This window comes from Schistocerca americana, chromosome 1, assembly GCF_021461395.2.
Source record: "Schistocerca americana isolate TAMUIC-IGC-003095 chromosome 1, iqSchAmer2.1, whole genome shotgun sequence".
In the NCBI taxonomy this organism is placed as follows: domain Eukaryota; kingdom Metazoa; phylum Arthropoda; class Insecta; order Orthoptera; family Acrididae; genus Schistocerca; species Schistocerca americana.
The window spans coordinates 13,652,605-13,675,031 of NC_060119.1; positions in this window are offsets into that span (position 1 = coordinate 13,652,605).

Consider the following 22,427-nt stretch of genomic DNA (forward strand, 5'->3'; position numbering starts at 1 on the left):
CTTCACTTCAGGTTTACTGTATCCCTTGGACCTTCTTATTGACGATGAAAGACAGAAAATGCATCGGAATTAAATAGAAAAGGCACAATGCCGACTTCAGTACAAGAAGACTGACTCTTCCTACTGTCTACGTTTTGAACCATCCCTGTGACACTAGTTATAGATTCCGATGCTTCATTTCAGGATTACTATATCCCTCTGACCTTCTTACTGACGATGAAACACAGAAATTGCATCGGAATTAAATAGATAAGGCACAATGCTGACTTAAGTACAAGAAGACTGACTCTTCTTACTGTGTATGTTTTGAACCATTTCTGTGACACTAGTTATAGATTCCGATGCCTCACTTCAGGTTCACTGTATCCCTTGGACCTTCTTATTGAAGATGAAACCAAGAAGTTGCATCGGAATTAAATACAAAAGGCACAATGCCGACCTAAGTACAAGAAGACTGACTTTTCCTACTGTCTATCCTTTGAACCATTCCTGTGACGCAATTTATAGATTCTGGTGCCTCACTTCAGATTCACTGTATCCCTCTGACCCTCTTATTGACGATGAAACACAGAAATTGCATTGGAATTAAATACAAAAATTACAATGCCGACTCAAGTACAAGAAGACTGACTCTTCCAACCGTCTATGTTTTGAACCAATCCTGTGACACTAGTTATAGATTCCGATATTTCACGTCAGGTTTTCTGTATCCCTCTGACCTTCTTATTGACGATGAAACACAGAAATTGCATCGGATTTAAATAGAAAAGGCACAATGCCGACATAAGTACAAGAGCACTGACTCTTCTCACTGTCTATGATTTGAACCATTCCTGTGACACTAGTTATAGATTCCGATACTTCACTTCAGGTGTGCTGTATCCCTTGGACCTTCTTATTGACGATGAAACACAGAAATTGCATCGGAATTAAATAGAAAAGGCACAATGCCGACTTAAGTACAAGTAGACTGACTCTTCTTACTGTCTATGTTTTGAACCATTCCTGTGACACTAGTTATAGTTTCCGATGCCTCACTTCAGGTTTACTGTATCCCTCTGACCCTCTTATTGACGATGAAACACAGAAATTGCATCGGATTTAAATAGAAAAGGCACAATGCCGACATAAGTACAAGAGCACTGACTCTTCTCACTGTCTATGATTTGAACCATTCCTGTGACACTAGTTATAGATTCCGATACTTCACTTCAGGTTTACTGTATCCCTCTGACCTTCTTATTGACGATGAAACATAGAAAATGCATCGGAATTAAATAGAAAAGGCACAATGCCGAATTAAGTACAAGACGATTGACTCTTCCTACTGTCTATGTTTAGAACCATTCCTGTGACACCAATTATAGATTCCGATGATTCACTTCATGATTACCGTATCCCTCTAAACTTTTTATTGACGATGAAACACAGAAATTGCATCGGAATTAAATAGAAAAGGCACAATGCCGACATAAGTACAAGAAGACTGACTCTTCTTACTGTCTATGATTTTAACCATTCCTGTGACACTAGTTATAGATTCCGATGCTTCACTTCAAGTTTACTGTATCCCTCTGACCTTATTGACGATAAAACACAGAAATTGCATCGGAATTAAATAGAAAAGGCACAATGCTGACTTAAGTACAAGAAGACTGGCTCTTCTTACTCTCTATGTTTTGAACCATTCCTGTGAGACCGGTTTTAGATTCCGATGCTTCACTTCAGGTTTACTGTATCCCTTGGACCTTCTTATTGACGACGAAACACAGATATTGCATCGGAATTAAATAGAAAAGGCACATTGCCGACTTAAGTACAAGAAGACTGACTCTTCTTACATACTATGTTTGAACATTTCCTGTGAGACCAGTTTTAGATTCCGATGCTTCACTGTATGTTTACTGTATCCCTTGGAGCTTCTTATTGACGATGAAACACAGAAATTGCATCGGAATAAAATAGAAAACGCACAATGCCGACTTCAGTACAAGAAGACTGACTCTTCCTACTGTCAACGTTTTGAACCATCCCTGTGACACTAGTTATAGATTCCGATGCTTCACGTCAGGTTTACTGTATCCCTCTGACCTTCTTATTGACGATGAAACACAGAAATTGCATCGGAATTAAATAGAAAAAGCACAATGCTGTCTTAAGTACAAGAAGACTGACTCTTCTTACTGTCTATGTTTTGAACCATTCCTGCCACACTAGTTATAGATTCCGATGCCTCACTTCAGGTTTACTGGATCCCTTGGACCTTCTTATTGAAGATGAAACACAGAAGTTGCATCGCAATTAAATGCAAAAGGCACAATGCCGACTTAAGTACAAGAAGACTGACTCTTCCTACTGTCTATGCTTTGAACCATTCCTGTGACACTAGTTATAGATTCTGATGCCTCACTTCAGGTTCACTGTATCCCTCTGACCCTCTTATACACGATGAAACACAGAAATTGCATCGGAATTAAATACAAAAATCACAATGCCGACTCAAGTACAAGAAGACTGACTCTTCCTACTGTCTATGTTTTAAACCAATCCTGTGACACTAGTTATAGATTCCCATTCTTCACTTCAGGTGTGCTGTATCCCTTGGACCTTCTTATTGACCATGAAACACATTAGTTGCATCGGAATTAAATACAAAAGGCACAATGGCAGCTTAAGTACAAGAAGACTGACTCTTCCTACTGTCTATGTTTTGAACCATTCCTGTGACACTAGTTATAGATTCCGATGCTTCACATTAGGTTTACTGTATCCCTCTGACCTTCTTATTGACGATGAAACATAGAAATTGCATCAGAATTAAATAGAAAAGGCACAATGCCGACATAAGTACAAGAAGACTGACTCTTCTTACTGTCTATGATTTGAACCATTCCTGTGACACTAGTTATAGATTCCGATGCTTCACTTCAAGTTTACTATATCCCTCTGACCTTCTTATTGACCATAAAACACAGAAATTGCATCGGAATTAAGTAGAAATGGCACAATGCTGACTTAAGTGCAAGAAGACTGGCTCTTCTTACTCTCCATGTTTTGAACCTTTCCTGTGAGACCGGTTTTAGATTCCGATGCTTCACTGTATGATTACTGAATCCCTTGGACCTTCTTATTGACGATGAAACACAGAAATTGCATCGGCATTAAATACAAAAGGCACCATGCCGACTTAGGTACAAGTAGACTGACTCTTCTTACTGACTATGTTTTGAACCATTCCTGTGACACTTGTTATAGATTCCGATGCTTCACTTCAGGTTTACTGTATCCCTCTGACTTTCTTATCGACGATGAAACAGAGATATTGCATCGGAATTAAATACAAAAGGCACAATGCCGACTAAAGTACAAGGAGACTGACTCTTCCTACTGTCAATGTTTTGAACCATACCTGTGACACTAGTTATAGATTCCGATGCTTCACTTCAGGTTTACTGTATCCCTCTGACCTTCTTATTGACGATGAAACACAGAAATTTTATCGGAATTAAATACAAAAGGCACAATGCCGACTAAAGTACAAGAAGACTGACTCTTCCTACTGTCAATGTTTTGAACCATTCCTGTGAGACTAGTTATACATTCCGATGCTTCACTACAGATTTACTGTATCCCTCTGACCTTCTTCTAGATGATGAAACCCAGAAATGGCATCGGAATTAAATAGAAAAGGCACAATGCCGACTTAAGTACAAGAAGACTGACTCTTCTTACTGTCTATGATTTGACCCATTCCTGTGACACTAGTTATAGATTCCGATGCTTCACTTCGGGTGCACTGTATCCCTTGGACCTTCTTATTGACGATGAAACACAGAAATTGCATAGGGATTAAATACAAAAGGCACAATGCCGACTTAAGTACAAGTAGACTGACTCTTCTTACTGTCTATGTTTTGAACAATTCCTGTGACACTAGTTATAGATTCTGATGCTTCACTTCAGTTTTACTGTATGCCTCTGACCTTCTTATTGACGATGAAACACAGAAATTGCATCGGAATTAAATACAAAAGGCACATTGCCGACTTAAGTACAAGAAGACTGTCTCTTCCTACTGTCTATGTATTGAACCATTCCTGTGACACTAGTTATACATTCCGATGCTGCACTTCAGGTTTACTGTATCCCTTGGAAATTCGTATTGACTATGAAACACAGAAATTGCATCGGAATTAAATACAAAAGGCACAATGCCGACTCAAGTACAAGAAGACTGACTCTTCCTACTGTCTACGTTTTGAACCATCCCTGTGACACTAGTTATAGATTCCGATGCTTCACTTCAAGTTTACTGTATCCCTCTGACCTTCTTATTGACGATGAAACACAGAAATTGCATCGGAATTAAATAGAAAAGGCACAATGCCGACTTAAGTACAAGAAGACTTACTCTTCCTACTGTCTATGCTTTGAACCATTCCTGTGACACTAGTTATAGATTCTGATGCCTCACTTCAGGTTCACTGTATCCCTCTGACCCTCGTATTGACGATGAAACACGGAAATTGCGTCGGAATTAAATACAATAATCACAATGCCGACTCAAGTACAAGAAGACTGACTCTTATTACTGTCTATGTTTTGAACCAATCCTGTGACACTTGTTATGGATTCCGATGATACACGTCAGGTTTTCTGTATCCCTCTGACCTTCTTATTGACGATGAAACATAGAAATTGCGTCGTATTTAAATGGAAAAGGCACAATGCCGACATAAGTACAAGAAGACTGACTCTTCTCACTGTCTATGATTTGAACTAATCCTGTGACACTAGTTATAGATTCCGATTCTTCACTTCAGGTGTGCTGTATCCCTTGGACCTTCTTATTGACGATGAAACACAGAAATTGCATCGGAATTAAATACAAAAATCACAATGCCGACTTAAGTACAAGTACACTGACTCTTCTTACGGTCTATGTTTTGAACCATTCCTGTGACACTAGTTATAGATTCCGATGCCTCACTTCAGGTTTACTGTATCCCTCTGACCCTCTTATTGACGATGAAACACAGAAATTGCATCGGAATTTAATAGAAAAGGCACAATGCTGACTTATGTACATGAAGACTGACTCTTGTTACTGTCTACGTTTTGAAATATTCCTGTGACAGTAGTAACAGATTCCGATGCCCCACTTCAGGTTTACTGTATCCCTTGGACCTTCTTATTGACGATGAAACACAGAAGTTGTATCGGAATTAAATACAAAAGGCACAATGCCGCCTTAAGTACAAGAAGACTGACTCTTCCTACTGTCTATGTTTTGAAAAAATTCCTGTGACACTAGTTATAGATTCCGATGCTTCACTTCAGGTTTACTGTATCCCTCTGACCTTCTTATTGACGATGAAACATAGAAATTGCATCGGAATTAAATAGAAAAGGCACAATGCCCAATTAAGTACAAGAAGACTGACTCTTCCTACTGTCTATGTTTAGATCCATTCCTGTGACACTAATTATAGATTCCGATGATTCACTTCTTGATTACTGTATCCCTCTAACCCTCTTATTGACGATGAAACACAGAAATTGCATCGGAATTAAATAGAAAAGGCACAATGCCGACATAAGTGCAAGAAGACTGACTCTTCTTACAGTCTATGATTTGTACCATTCCTGTGACACTAGTTATAGATTCCGATTCTTCACTTCAAGTTTACTGTAGCCCTCTGACTTTCTTATTGACGGTAAAACACAGAAATTGCATCGGAATTAAATAGAAAAGGCACAATGCTGACTTAAGTACAAGAAGACTGACTCTTCTTACTGACTATGATTTGAACCATTCCTGTGACACTAGTTACAGATTCCGATGCTTCACTTTAGGTTTACTGTATCTCTCTGACCCTCTAATTGATGATGAAACACAGAAATTGCATCGGAAATAAATACAAAAATCACAATGCCGACTTAAGTGCAAGAAGACTGACTCTTCCTACTGTCTACGGTTTGAACCATCCCTGTGACACTAGTTATAGATTCCGATGCTTCACTTTAAGTTTACTGTATCCCTCTGACCTTCTTATTGACGATAAAACACAGAAATTGCATCGGAATTAAATAGAAAAGGCACAATGCTGACTTAGGTACAAGAAGACTTACTCTTCTTCCTGACTATGTTTTGAACTATTCCTGTGACACTAGTTATAGATTCCGATGCTTCACTTATGTTTACTGTATCACTTGGACCTTCTTATTGAAGATGAAACACAGAAATTGCATCTGAATCAAATACAAATGCACAATGCCGACTAAAGTACAAGTAGACTGACTCTTCCTACTGTCTGTGTTTTGAGCCATTCCTATGAGACTAGTTATGGATTCAGATGCTTCACTTCAGGTTTACTGTATCCCCCTGACCTTCTTATTGACGATGAAACTTAGAATTTGCATCGAAATTAAATACAAAAGGCACAGTGCCGACTCAAATACAAGATGACTGGCTCTTCTTACTCACTATGCTTTGAACCTTTCCTGTGAGACCGGTATTAGATTCCGATGCTTCACTTCTGGTTTACTGTATCCCTTGGACCTTCTTATTGACGACGAAACGCAGAAATTTCATCGGAATTAAATAGAAAAGGCACAATGCCGACTTACGTACAAGAAAACTGATTCTTCTTACTGACTATGCTTTGAACACTTCCTGTGAGACCAGTTTTAGATTCCGATGCTTCACTATATGTTTACTGTATATCTTGGACCTTCTTATTGACGATGAAACACAGAAATTGCATCTGAATTAAATACAAATGCACAATGCCGACTAAAGTACAAGAAGACTGACTCTTCCTACTGTCTATGTTTTGAGCCATTCCTATGAGACTAGTTATGCATTCACATGCTTCACTTCAGGTTTACTGTATCCCCCTGACCTTCTTATTGACGATGAAACTTAGAATTTGCATCGAAATTAAATACAAAAGGCACAGTGCCGACTCAAATACAAGATGACTGGCTCTTCTTACTCACTATGTTTTGAACCATTCCTGTGACACCAGTTATAGATTCCAATGCCTCACTTCAAGTTTACTGTATCCCATGGACCTTCGTATTGATGATGAAACACAGAAATTGCATCGGAATTAAAAACAAAAGGCACAATGCCGATTTAAGTACAAGAAGACTGACTCTTCCTACTGTCTATGTTTTTAACCAGTCCTGTGACACTAGTTATAGATTCCGATGCCTCACTTCAGGTTTACTGTATCCCTTGGACCTTCTTATTGACGATGAAACACAGAAATTGCATCGGAATTAAATACAAAAGACACAATGCCGACTTAAGTACAAGAAGAATGACTCCTCCTACTGTCTATTTTTTGAACCATTCCTGTGACACTTGTTATAGATTCCGTTGCTTCACTTCAGGTTTACTGTATCCCTCTGACCTCCTTATTGACGATGAAACACAGAAATTGCATCGGAATTAAATACAAAAGGCACAATGCCGACTCAAGTACAAGAAGACTGACTCTTCCTACTGTCAATGTTTTGAACCATTCCTGTGACACTAGTTATACATTCCGATGCTTCACTTCAAGTTTACTGTATCCCATGGACCTTCGTATTGATGATGAAACACAGAAATTGCATCGGAATTAAAAACAAAAAGCACAATGCCGACTTAAGTACAAGTAGACTGACTCTTCTTACTGTCTATGCTTTGAACCATTCCTGTGACACTAGTTATAGATACTTATGCTTCACTTCAGGTTTACTGAATCCCTTGGACCTTCTTATTGACGATGAAAGACAGAAATTGCATCGGAATTAAATAGAAAAGGCACAATGCCGACTTCAGTACAAGAAGACTAACTCTTCCTACTGTCTACGTTTTGAACCATCCCTCTGGCACTAGTTATAGATTCCGATGTTTAACTTCAGGTTTACTGTATCCCTCTGACCTTCTTATTGACGATGAAACACAGGAATTGCATCGGAATTAAATAGAAAAGGCACAATGCTGACTTAAGTACAAGAAGACTGACTCTTCCTACTGTCTATGCTTTGAACCATTCCTGTGACACTAGTTATAGATTCTGATGCCTCACTTCGGGTTCACTGTATCCCTCTGACCCTCTTATTGACGATGAAACACAGAAATTGTATCGGAATTAAATACAAAAATCACAATGCCGACTCAAGTACAAGAAGACTGACTCTTCCTACTGTCTATGTTTAGAACCAATCCTGTGACACTAGTTATAGATTTCGATGATTCACGTCAGGTTCACTGTATCCCTCTGACCTTCTTATTGACGATGAAACACAGAAATTGCATCGGATTTAAATAGAAAAAGCACAATGCCGACATAAGTACAAGAAGACTGACTCTTCTCACTGTCTATGATTTGAACCATTGCTGTGACACTAGTTATAGTTTCCGATTCTCCACTTCAGGTGTGCTGTATCCCTTGGACCTTCGTATTGACGATGAAACACAGAAATTGCACCGGAATTAAATACAAAAGGCACAATGCCGACTTAAGTACAAGTAGACTGACTATTCTTACTGTCTATGTTTTGAACCATTCCTGTAACACTAGTTATAGATTGTGATGATTCACATGAGGTTTACTGTATCCCTCTGACCCTCTTATTGACGATGAAACACAGAAATTGCATCGGAAATTAATAGAAAAGGCACTATGCTGACTTATATACAAGAAGACTGACTCTTCTTACTGCCTATGTTTTGAACCATTCCTGTGACAGTAGTAATAGATTCCGATGCCTCACTTCAGGTTTACTATATCCCTTGGACCTTCTTATTGACGATGAAACACAGAAGTTGCATCGGAATTAAATACAAAAGGCACAATGCCGACTTAAGTACAAGAAGACTGACTCTTCCTACTGTCTACGTTTTGAACCATTCCTGTGACACTAATTATAGATTCCGATGCTTCAAATCAAGTTTACTGTATCCCTCTGACCTTCTTATTGACCATGAAACATAGAAATTGCATCGGAATTAAATAGAAAAGGCACAATTCCGAATTAAGTACAAGAAGAGTTACTCTTCCTACTGTCTAAGTTTTGAACAATTCCTGTGAAACTAATTATAGATTCCGATGCTTCACTTCAGGTTTACTGTATCCCTCTGACCTTATTATTGACGATAAAACACAGAAATAGCATCGGAATTAAATAGAAAAGGCACAATGCCGACATAAGTACAAGAAGACTGACTCTTCTTATTGTCTGTGATTTGAACCATTCCTGTGACACTAGTTATAGATTCCGATTCTTCACTTCAGGTGTTCTGTATCCCTTGGACCTTCTTATTGACGATGAAACACAGTAATTGCATCGGAATTAAATACAAAAATCACAATGCCGACTTAAGTACAAGAAGACTGACTCTTCCTACCGTCTAAGTTTTGACCCTTCCCTGTGACACTAGTTATAGATTCCGATGCTTCACTTCAAGTTTACTGTATCCCTCTGACCTTATTATTGACGATAAAACACAGAAATTGCATCGGAATTAAAAAGAAAAGGCACAATGCTGACTTAAGTACAACAAGACTGACTCTTCTTACTGACTATGTTTTGAAATATTCCTGTGACACTAGTTATAGATTCCGATGCTTCACTTTAGGTTTACTGTATCACTTGTACCTTCTTATTGACGATGAAACACAGAAATTGCATCGGAATTAAATAGAAAAGGCACAATGCCGACTTAAGTGCAAGATGACTGACTCTTCTTACTGTCAATGTTTTGAACCATTCCTGTGACAATAGTTATAGTTTCCGATGCTTCACTTCAAGTTTACTGTATCCCTCTGACCTTCTTATTGACGATAAAACACAGAAATTGCATCGTAATTAAGTAGAAAAGGCACAATGCTGACATAAGTACAAGAAGACTGGCTCTTCTTACTCTCTATGTTTTGAACCTTTCCAGTGAGACCGGTCTTAGATTCCGATGCTTCACTTCAGGTTTACTGTATCCCTTGGACCTTCTTATTGATGACGAAACACAGAAATTGCATCGGAATTAAATAATAAATGCACATTGCCGACTTAAGTACAAGAAGACTGACTCTTCTTACTTACTACGTTTTGAACATTTGCTGTGAGACCAGTTTTAGATTCCGATGCTTCACTGTAAGTTTACTGTATCCCTTGGACCTTCTTATTGACGATGAAAGACAGAAATTGCATCGGAATTAAATACAAAGGGCACCATGCCGACTTAAGTACAAGAAGACTGACTCTTCTTACTGACTATGTTTTGAACCATTCCTGTGACACTTGCTATAGATTCCGATGCTTCACTTCAGGTTTACTGTATCCCTCTGACTTTCTTATTGACGATGAAACAGAGAAGTTGCATCGGAATTTAATAGATAAGGCACAATGCCGACTTAAGTACAAGAAGACTGTCTCTTAATACTGTCAATGTTTTGAAACATTCCTGTGACACTAGTTATAGATTCCGATGCTTCACTTCAGGTTTACTGTATGCCTCTGACCTTCTTATTGACGATGAAACACAGAAATTGCATCGGAATTAAATACAAAAGGCACATTGCCGACTTAAGTACAAGAAGACTGTCTCTTCCTACTGTCTAATTATTGAACCATTCCTCTGACACTAGTTATAGATTCCGATGCTTCACTTCAGGTTTACTGTATCCCCCTGACCTTCTTATTGACGATGAAACACAGAAATTGCATCGGAATTAAATAGAAAAGGCACAATGCCGACTTAAGTACAAGAAGACTTACTCTTCCTACTGTCTATGCTTTGAACCATTCCTGTGACACTAGTTATAGATTCTGATGCCTCACTTCAGGTTCACTGTATCCCTCTGACCCTCGTATTGACGATGAAACACGGAAATTGCGTCGGAATTAAATACAATAATCACAATGCCGACTCAAGTACAAGAAGACTGACTCTTATTACTGTCTATGTTTTGAACCAATCCTGTGACACTTGTTATGGATTCCGATGATACACGTCAGGTTTTCTGTATCCCTCTGTCCTTCTTATTGACGATGAAACATAGAAATTGCATCGTATTTAAATGGAAAAGGCACAATGCCGACATAAGTACAAGAAGACTGACTCTTCTCACTGTCTATGATTTGAACTAATCCTGTGACACTAGTTATAGATTCCGATTCTTCACTTCAGGTGTGCTGTATCCCTTGGACCTTCTTATTGACGATGAAACACAGAAATTGCATCGGAATTAAATACAAAAATCACAATGCCGACTTAAGTACAAGTACACTGACTCTTCTTACGGTCTATGTTTTGAACCATTCCTGTGACACTAGTTATAGATTCCGATGCCTCACTTCAGGTTTACTGTATCCCTCTGACCCTCTTATTGACGATGAAACACAGAAATTGCATCGGAATTTAATAGAAAAGGCACAATGCTGACTTATGTACATGAAGACTGACTCTTGTTACTGTCTACGTTTTGAAATATTCCTGTGACAGTAGTAACAGATTCCGATGCCCCACTTCAGGTTTACTGTATCCCTTGGACCTTCTTATTGACGATGAAACACAGAAGTTGTATCGGAATTAAATACAAAAGGCACAATGCCGACATAAGTGCAAGAAGACTGACTCTTCTTACAGTCTATGATTTGTACCATTCCTGTGACACTAGTTATAGATTCCGATTCTTCACTTCAAGTTTACTGTAGCCCTCTGACTTTCTTATTGACGGTAAAACACAGAAATTGCATCGGAATTAAATAGAAAAGGCACAATGCTGACTTAAGTACAAGAAGACTGACTCTTCTTACTGACTATGATTTGAACCATTCCTGTGACAGTAGTTACAGTTTCCGATGCTTCACTTTAGGTTTACTGTATCTCTCTGACCCTCTAATTGATGATGAAACACAGAAATTGCATCGGAAATAAATACAAAAATCACAGTGCCGACTTAAGTGCAAGAAGACTGACTCTTCCTACTGTCTACGGTTTGAACCATCCCTGTGACACTAGTTATAGATTCCGATGCTTCACTTTAAGTTTACTGTATCCCTCTGACCTTCTTATTGACGATAAAACACAGAAATTGCATTGGAATTAAATAGAAAAGGCACAATGCTGACTTAGGTACAAGAAGACTTACTCTTCTTCCTGACTATGTTTTGAACTATTCCTGTGACACTAGTTATAGATTCCGATGCTTCACTTATGTTTACTGTATCACTTGGACCTTCTTATTGACGATGAAACACAGAAATTGCATCTGAATCAAATACAAATGCACAATGCCGACTAAAGTACAAGTAGACTGACTCTTCCTACTGTCTATGTTTTGAGCCATTCCTATGAGACTAGTTATGCATTCAGATGCTTCACTTCAGGTTTACTGTATCCCCCTGACCTTCTTATTGACGATGAAACTTAGAATTTGCATCGAAATTAAATACAAAAGGCACAGTGCCGACTCAAATACAAGATGACTGGCTCTTCTTACTCACTATGCTTTGAACCTTTCCTGTGAGACCGGTATTAGATTCCGATGCTTCACTTCTGGTTTACTGTATCCCTTGGACCTTCTTATTGACGACGAAACACAGAAATTTCATCGGAATTAAATAGAAAAGGCACAATGCCGACTTACGTACAAGAAAACTGATTCTTCTTACTGACTATGCTTTGAACATTTCCTGTGAGACCAGTTTTAGATTCCGATGCTTCACTATACGTTTACTGTATATCTTGGACCTTCTTATTGACGATGAAACACAGAAATTGCATCTGAATTAAATACAAATGCACAATGCCGACTAAAGTACAAGAAGACTGACTCTTCCTACTGTCTATGTTTTGAGCCATTCCTATGAGACTAGTTATGCATTCAGATGCTTCACTTCAGGTTTACTGTATCCCCCTGACCTTCTTATTGACGATGAAACTTAGAATTTGCATCGAAATTAAATACAAAAGGCACAGTGCCGACTCAAATACAAGATGACTGGCTCTTCTTACTCACTATGTTTTGAACCATTCCTGTGACACCAGTTATAGATTCCAATGCCTCACTTCAGGTTTACTGTATCCCATGGACCTTCGTATTGATGATGAAACACAGAAATTGCATCGGAATTAAAAACAAAAGGCACAATGCCGATTTAAGTACAAGAAGACTGACTCTTCCTACTGTCTATGTTTTTAACCAGTCCTGTGACACTAGTTATAGATTCCGATGCCTCTCTTCAGGTTTACTGTATCCCTTGGACCTTCTTATTGACGATGAAACACAGAAATTGCATCGGAATTAAATACAAAAGACACAATGCCGACTTAAGTACAAGAAGAATGACTCCTCCTACTGTCTATTTTTTGAACCATTCCTGTGACACTTGTTATAGATTCCGTTGCTTCACTTCAGGTTTACTGTATCCCTCTGACCTTCTTATTGACGATGAAACACAGAAATTGCATCGGAATTAAATACAAAAGGCACAATGCCGACTCAAGTACAAGAAGACTGACTCTTCCTACTGTCAATGTTTTGAACCATTCCTGTGACACTAGTTATACATTCCGATGCTTCTCTTCAAGTTTACTGTATCCCATGGACCTTCGTATTGACGATGAATCACAGAAATTGCATCGGGATTAAATACAAAAGGCACAATGCCGACTTAAGTACAAGTAGACTGACTCTTCTTACTGTCTATTCTTTGAACCATTCCTGTGACACTAGTTATAGATACTGATGCTTCACTTCAGGTTTACTGAATCCCTTGGACCTTCTTATTGACGATGAAAGACAGAAATTGCATCGGAATTAAATAGAAAAGGCACAATGCCGACTTCAGTACAAGAAGACTAACTCTTCCTACTGTCTACGTTTTGAACCATCCCTCTGGCACTAGTTATAGATTCCGATGTTTAACTTCAGGTTTACTGTATCCCTCTGACCTTCTTATTGACGATGAAACACAGGAATTGCATCGGAATTAAATAGAAAAGGCACAATGCTGACTTAAGTACAAGAAGACTGACTCTTCCTACTGTCTATGCTTTGAACCATTCCTGTGACACTAGTTATAGATTCTGATGCCTCACTTCAGGTTCACTGTATCCCTCTGACCCTCTTATTGACGATGAAACACAGAAATTGTATCGGAATTAAATACAAAAATCACAATGCCGACTCAAGTACAAGAAGACTGACTCTTCCTACTGTCTATGTTTAGAACCAATCCTGTGACACTAGTTATAGATTTCGATGATTCACGTCAGGTTCACTGTATCCCTCTGACCTTCTTATTGACGATGAAACACAGAAATTGCATCGGATTTAAATAGAAAAGGCACAATGCCGACATAAGTACAAGAAGACTGACTCTTCTCACTGTCTATGATTTGAACCATTGCTGTGACATTAGTTATAGTTTCCGATTCTTCACTTCAGGTGTGCTGTATCCCTTGGACCTTCGTATTGACGATGAAACACAGAAATTGCACCGGAATTAAATACAAAAGGCACAATGCCGACTTAAGTACAAGTAGACTGACTATTCTTACTGTCTATGTTTTGAACCATTCCTGTAACACTGGTTATAGATTGTGATGCCTCACATCAGGTTTACTGTATCCCTCTGACCCTCTTATTGACGATGAAACACAGAAATTGCATCGGAAATTAATAGAAAAGGCACTATGCTGACTTATATACAAGAAGACTGACTCTTCTTACTGCCTATGTTTTGAACCATTCCTGTGACAGTAGTAATAGATTCCGATGCCTCACTTCAGGTTTACTATATCCCTTGGACATTCGTATTGACGATGAAACACAGAAGTTGCATCGGAATTAAATACAAAAGGCACAATGCCGACTTAAGTACAAGAAGACTGACTCTTCCTACTGTCTACGTTTTGAACCATTCCTGTGACACTAATTATAGATTCCGATGCTTCAAATCAAGTTTACTGTATCCCTCTGACCTTCTTATTGACGATGAAACATAGAAATTGCATCGGAATTAAATAGAAAAGGCACAATTCCGAATTAAGTACAAGAAGAGTTACTCTTCCTACTGTCTAAGTTTTGAACAATTCCTGTGAAACTAATTATAGATTCCGATGCTTCACTTCAGGTTTACTGTATCCCTCTGACCTTATTATTGACGATAAAACACAGAAATTGCATCGGAATTAAAAAGAAAAGGCACAATGCTGACTTAAGTACAACAAGACTGACTCTTCTTACTGACTATGTATTGAAATATTCCTGTGACACTAGTTATAGATTCCGATGCTTCACTTTAGGTTTACTGTATCACTTGTACCTTCTTATTGACGATGAAACACAGAAATTGCATCGGAATTAAATAGAAAAGGCACAATGCCGACTTAAGTGCAAGATGACTGACTCTTCTTACTGTCAATGTTTTGAACCATTCCTGTGACAATAGTTATTGTTTCCGATGCTTCACTTCAAGTTTACTGTATCCCTCTGACCTTCTTATTGACGATAAAACACAGAAATTGCATCGGAATTAAGTAGAAAAGGCACAATGCTGACATAAGTACAAGAAGAGTGGCTCTTCTTACTCTCTATGTTTTGAACCTTTCCAGTGAGACCGGTCTTAGATTCCGATGCTTCACTTCAGGTTTACTGTATCCCTTGGACCTTCTTATTGATGACGAAACACAGAAATTGCATCGGTATTAAATAAAAAATGCACATTGCCGACTTAAGTACAAGAACACTGACTCTTCTTACTTACTACGTTTTGAACATTTGCTGTGAGACCAGTTTTAGATTCCGATGCTTCACTGTAAGTTTACTGTATCCCTTGGACCTTCTTATTGACGATGAAAGACAGAAATTGCATCGGAATTAAATACAAAGGGCACCATGCCGACTTAAGTACAAGAAGACTGACTCTTCTTACTGACTATGTTTTGAACCATTCCTGTGACACTTGCTATAGATTCCGATGCTTCACTTCAGGTTTACTGTATGCCTCTGACCTTCTTATTGACGATGAAACACAGAAATTGCATCGGAATTAAATACAAAAGGCACATTGCCGACTTAAGTACAAGAAGACAGTCTCTTCCTACTGTCTAATTATTGAACCATTCCTCTGACACTAGTTATAGATTCCGATGCTTCACTTCAGGTTTGCTGTATCCCCCTGACCTTCTTATTGACGATGAAACTTAGAAATTGCATCGGAATTAAATACAAAAGGCACAATGCCGACTCAAATACAAGATGACTGGCTCTTCTTACTCACTATGCGTTGAACCTTTCCTGTGAGACCGGTATTAGATTCCAATGCTTCACTTCTGGTTTACTGTATCCCTTGGACCTTCTTACTGACGACGAAACACAGAAATTTCATCGGAATTAAATAGAAAAGGCACAATGCCGACTTACGTACAAGAAGACTGACTCTTCTTACTGACTATGCTTTGAACATTTCCTGTGATACCAGATTTAGATTCCGATGCTTCACTATATGTGTACTGTATATCTTGTACCTTCTTATTGACGACGAAACACAGAAATTGCATCGGAATTAAAGACAAAAGACACCATGCCGACTTAAGTACAAGAAGACTGATTCTTCTTACTGACTATGTTTTGAACCATTCCTGAGACACTAGTTATAGATTCCGATGCCTCACTTCAGGTTTACTGTATCCCTTGGACCTTCTTATTGACGATGAAACACAGAAATTGCATCGGAATTAAATACAAAAGACACAATGCCGACTTCAGTACAAGAAGAATGACTCCTCCTACTGTCTATTTTTTGAACCATTCCTGTGACACTTGTTATAGATTCCGATGCTTCACTTCAGGTTTACTGTATCCCTCTGACCTTCTTATTGACGATGAAACACAGAAATTGCATCGGAATTAAATACAAAAGGCACAATGCCGACTCAAGTACAAGAAGACTGACTCTTCCTACTGTCAATGTTTTGAACCATTCCTGTGACACTAGTTATACATTCCGATGCTTCACTTCAAGTTTACTGTATCCCTTGGACCTTCGTATTGACGATGAATCACAGAAATTGCATCGGGATTAAATACAAAAGGCACAATGCCGACTTAAGTACAAGTAGACTGACTCTTCTTACTGTCTATGCTTTGAACCATTCCTGTGACACTAGTTATAGACACTGATGCTTCACTTCAGGTTTACTGAACCCCTTGGACCTTCTTATTGACGATGAAAGACAGAAATTGCATCGGAATTAAATACAAAAGGCACAATGCCGACTTCAGTACAAGAAGACTAACTCTTCCTACTGTCTACGTTTTGAACCATCCCTGTGGCACTAGTTATAGATTCCGATGTTTAACTTCAGGTTTACTGTATCCCTCTGACCTTCTTATTGACGATGAAACACAGAAATTGCATCGGAATTAAATAGAAAAGGCACAATGCTGACTTAAGTACAAGAAGACTGACTCTTCCTACTGTCTATGCTTTGAACCATTCCTGTGACACTAGTTATAGATTCTGATGCCTCACTTCAGGTTCACTGTATGCCTCTGACCCTCTTATTGACGATGAAACACAGAAATTGTATCGGAATTAAATACAAAAATCACAATTCCGACTCAAGTACAAGAAGACTGACTCTTCCTACTGTCTATGTTTAGAACCAATCCTGTGACACTAGTTATAGATTTCGATGATTCACGTCAGGTTCACTGTATCCCTCTGACCTTCTTATTGACGATGAAACACAGAAATTGCATCAGATTTAAATAGAAAAGGCACAATGCCGACATAAGTACAGGAAGACTGACTCTTCTCACTGTCTATGATTTGAACCATTGCTGTGACACTAGTTATAGTTTCCGATTCTTCACTTCAGGTGTGCTGTATCCCTTGGACCTTCGTATTGACGATGAAACACAGAAATTGCACCGGAATTAAATACAAAAGGCACAATGCCGACTTAAGTACAAGTAGACTGACTATTCTTACTGTCTATGTTTTGAACCATTCCTGTAACACTAGTTATAGATTGTGATGCCTCACATGAGGTTTACTGTATCCCTCTGACCCTCTTATTGACGATGAAACACAGACATTGCATCGGAAATTAATAGAAAAGGCACTATGCTGACTTATATACAAGAAGACTGACTCTTCTTACTGCCTATGTTTTGAACCATTCCTGTGACAGTAGTAATAGATTCCGATGCCTCACTTCAGGTTTACTATATCCCTTGGACCTTCTTATTGACGATGAAACACAGAAGTTGCATCGGAATTAAATACAAAAGGCACAATGCCGACTTAAGTACAAGAAGACTGACTCTTCCTACTGTCTACGTTTTGAACCATTCCTGTGACACTAATTATAGATTCCGATGCTTCAAATCAAGTTTACTGTATCCCTCTGACCTTCTTATCGACGATGAAAAACAGAAATTGCATCGGAAGTAAATACAAAAGGCACAATGCCGACTCAAGTACAAGATGACTGACTGTTCCTACTGTCTATGTTTAGAACCATTCCTGTGACACTAATTATAGATTCCGATGATTCACTTCATGTATACTGTATCCCTCTAACCTTCTTATTGACGATGAAACACAGAAATTGCATCGGAATTAAATAGAAAAGGCACAATGCCGACATAAGTACAAGAAGACTGACTCTTCTTATTGTCTGTGATTTGAACCATTCCTGTGACACTAGTTATACATTCCGATGCTTCACTTCAAGTTTACTGTATCCCTTGGACCTTCGTATTGACGATGAATCACAGAAATTGCATCGGGATTAAATACAAAAGGCACAATGCCGACTTAAGTACAAGTAGACTGACTCTTCTTACTGTCTATGCTTTGAACCATTCCTGTGACACTAGTTATAGATACTGATGCTTCACTTCAGGTTTACTGAATCCCTTGGACCTTCTTATTGACGATGAAAGACAGAAATTGCATCGGAATTAAATACAAAAGGCACAATGCCGACTTCAGTACAAGAAGACTAACTCTTCCTACTGTCTACGTTTTGAACCATCCCTGTGGCACTAGTTATAGATTCCGATGTTTAACTTCAGGTTTACTGTATCCCTCTGACCTTCTTATTGACGATGAAACACAGAAATTGCATCGGAATTAAACAGAAAAGGCACAATGCTGACTTAAGTACAAGAAGACTGACTCTTCCTACTGTCTATGCTTTGAACCATTCCTGTGACACTAGTTATAGATTCTGATGCCTCACTTCAGGTTCACTGTATCCCTCTGACCCTCTTATTGACGATGAAACACAGAAATTGTATCGGAATTAAATACAAAAATCACAATTCCGACTCAAGTACAAGAAGACTGACTCTTCCTACTGTCTATGTTTAGAACCAATCCTGTGACACTAGTTATAGATTTCGATGATTCACGTCAGGTTCACTGTATCCCTCTGACCTTCTTATTGACGATGAAACACAGAAATTGCATCAGATTTAAATAGAAAAGGCACAATGCCGACATAAGTACAGGAAGACTGACTCTTCTCACTGTCTATGATTTGAACCATTGCTGTGACACTAGTTATAGTTTCCGATTCTTCACTTCAGGTGTGCTGTATCCCTTGGACCTTCGTATTGACGATGAAACACAGAAATTGCACCGGAATTAAATACAAAAGGCACAATGCCGACTTAAGTACAAGTAGACTGACTATTCTTACTGTCTATGTTTTGAACCATTCCTGTAACACTAGTTATAGATTGTGATGCCTCACATGAGGTTTACTGTATCCCTCTGACCCTCTTATTGACGATGAAACACAGAAATTGCATCGGAAATTAATAGAAAAGGCACTATGCTGACTTATATGCAAGAAGACTGACTCTTCTTACTGCCTATGTTTTGAACCATTCCTGTGACAGTAGTAATAGATTCCGATGCCTCACTTCAGGTTTACTATATCCCTTGGACCTTCTTATTGACGATGAAACACAGAAGTTGCATCGGAATTAAATACAAAAGGCACAATGCCGACTTATGTACAAGAAGACTGACTCTTCCTACTGTCTACGTTTTGAACCATTCCTGTGACACTAATTATAGATTCCGATGCTTCAAATCAAGTTTATTGTATCCCTCTGACCTTCTTATCGACGATGAAAAACAGAAATTGCATCGGAAGTAAATACAAAAGGCACAATGCCGACTCAAGTACAAGATGACTGACTGTTCCTACTGTCTATGTTTAGAACCATTCCTGTGACACTAATTATAGATTCCGATGATTCACTTCATGTATACTGTATCCCTCTAACCTTCTTATTGACGATGAAACACAGAAATTGCATCGGAATTAAATAGAAAAGGCACAATGCCGACATAAGTACAAGAAGACTGACTCTTCTTATTGTCTGTGATTTGAACCATTCCTGTGACACTAGTTATAGATTCCGATTCTTCACTTCAGGTGTACTGTATCCCTTGGACCTTCTTATTGACGATGAAACACAGAAATTGCATCGGAATTAAATACAAAAATCACAATGCCGACTTAAGTGCAAGATGACTGACTCTTCTTACTGTCAATGTTTTGAACCATTCCTGTGACAATAGTTATAGTTTCCGATGCTTCACTTCAAGTTTACTGTATCCCTCTGACCTTCTTATTGACGATAAAACACAGAAATTGCATCGGAATTAGGTAGAAAAGGCACAATGCTGACATAAGTACAAGAAGACTGGCTCTTCTTACTCTCTATGTTTTGAACCTTTCCAGTGAGACCGGTCTTAGATTCCGATGCTTCACTTCAGGTTTACTGTATCCCTTGGACCTTCTTATTGATGACGAAACACAGAAATTGCATCGGAATTAAATAAAAAATGCACATTGCCGACTTAAGTACAAGAAGACTGACTCTTCTTACTTACTACGTTTTGAAAATTTGCTGTGAGACCAGTTTTAGATTCCGATGCTTCACTGTAAGTTTACTGTATCCCTTGGACCTTCTTATTGACGATGAAAGACAGAAATTGCATCGGAATTAAATACAAAGGGCACCATGCCGACTTAAGTACAAGAAGACTGACTCTTCTTACTGACTATGTTTTGAACCATTCCTGTGACACTTGCTATAGATTCCGATGCTTCACTTCAGGTTTACTGTATCCCTCTGACTTTCTTATTGACGATGAAACAGAGAAATTGCATCGGAATTTAATAGATAAGGCACAATGCCGACTTAAGTACAAGAAGACTGTCTCTTAATACTGTCAATGCTTTGAAACATTCCTGTGACACTAGTTATAGATTCCGATGCTTCACTTCAGGTTTACTGTATGCCTCTGACCTTCTTATTGACGATGAAACACAGAAATTGCATCGGAATTAAATACAAAAGGCACATTGCCGACTTAAGTACAAGAAGACTGTCTCTTCCTACTGTCTAATTATTGAACCATTCCTCTGACACTAGTTATAGATTCCGATGCTTCACTTCAGGTTTACTGTATCCCCCTGACCTTCTTATTGACGATGAAACTTAGAAATTGCATCGGAATTAAATACAAAAGGCACAATGCCGACTCAAATACAAGATGACTGGCTCTTCTTACTCACTATGCGTTGAACCTTTCCTGTGAGACCGGTATTAGATTCCAATGCTTCACTTCTGGTTTACTGTATCCCTTGGACCTTCTTATTGACGACGAAACACAGAAATTTCATCGGAATTAAATAGAAAAGGCACAATGCCGACTTACGTACAAGAAGACTGACTCTTCTTACTGACTATGCTTTGAACATTTCCTGTGATACCAGATTTAGATTCCGATGCTTCACTATATGTTTACTGTATATCTTGTACCTTCTTATTGACGACGAAACACAGAAATTGCATCGGAATTAAAGACAAAAGGCACCATGCCGACTTAAGTACAAGAAGACTGATTCTTCTTACTGACTATGTTTTGAACCATTCCTGTGACACTAGTTATAGATTCCGATGCCTCACTTCAGGTTTACTGTATCCCATGGACTTTCGTATTGATGATGAAACACAGAAATTGCATCGGAATAAAACACAAAAGGCACAATGCCGACTTAAGTACAAGAAGACTGACTCTTCTGACTGTCTATGTTTTGAACCATTCCTGTGACACTAGTTATAGGTTCCGATGCCTCACTTCAGGTTTACTATATCCTTTGGACCTTCTTATTGACGATGAAACACAGAAATTGCATCGGAATTAAATACAAAAGGCACAATGCCGACTCAAGTACAAGAAGACTGACTCTTCCTACCGTCTATGTTTTGAACCATTCCTGTGACACTAGTTATACATTCCGATGCTTCACTTCAGGTTTACTGTATCCCTCTGACCTACTTCTTGATGATGAAACACAGAAATTGCATCGGAATTAAATA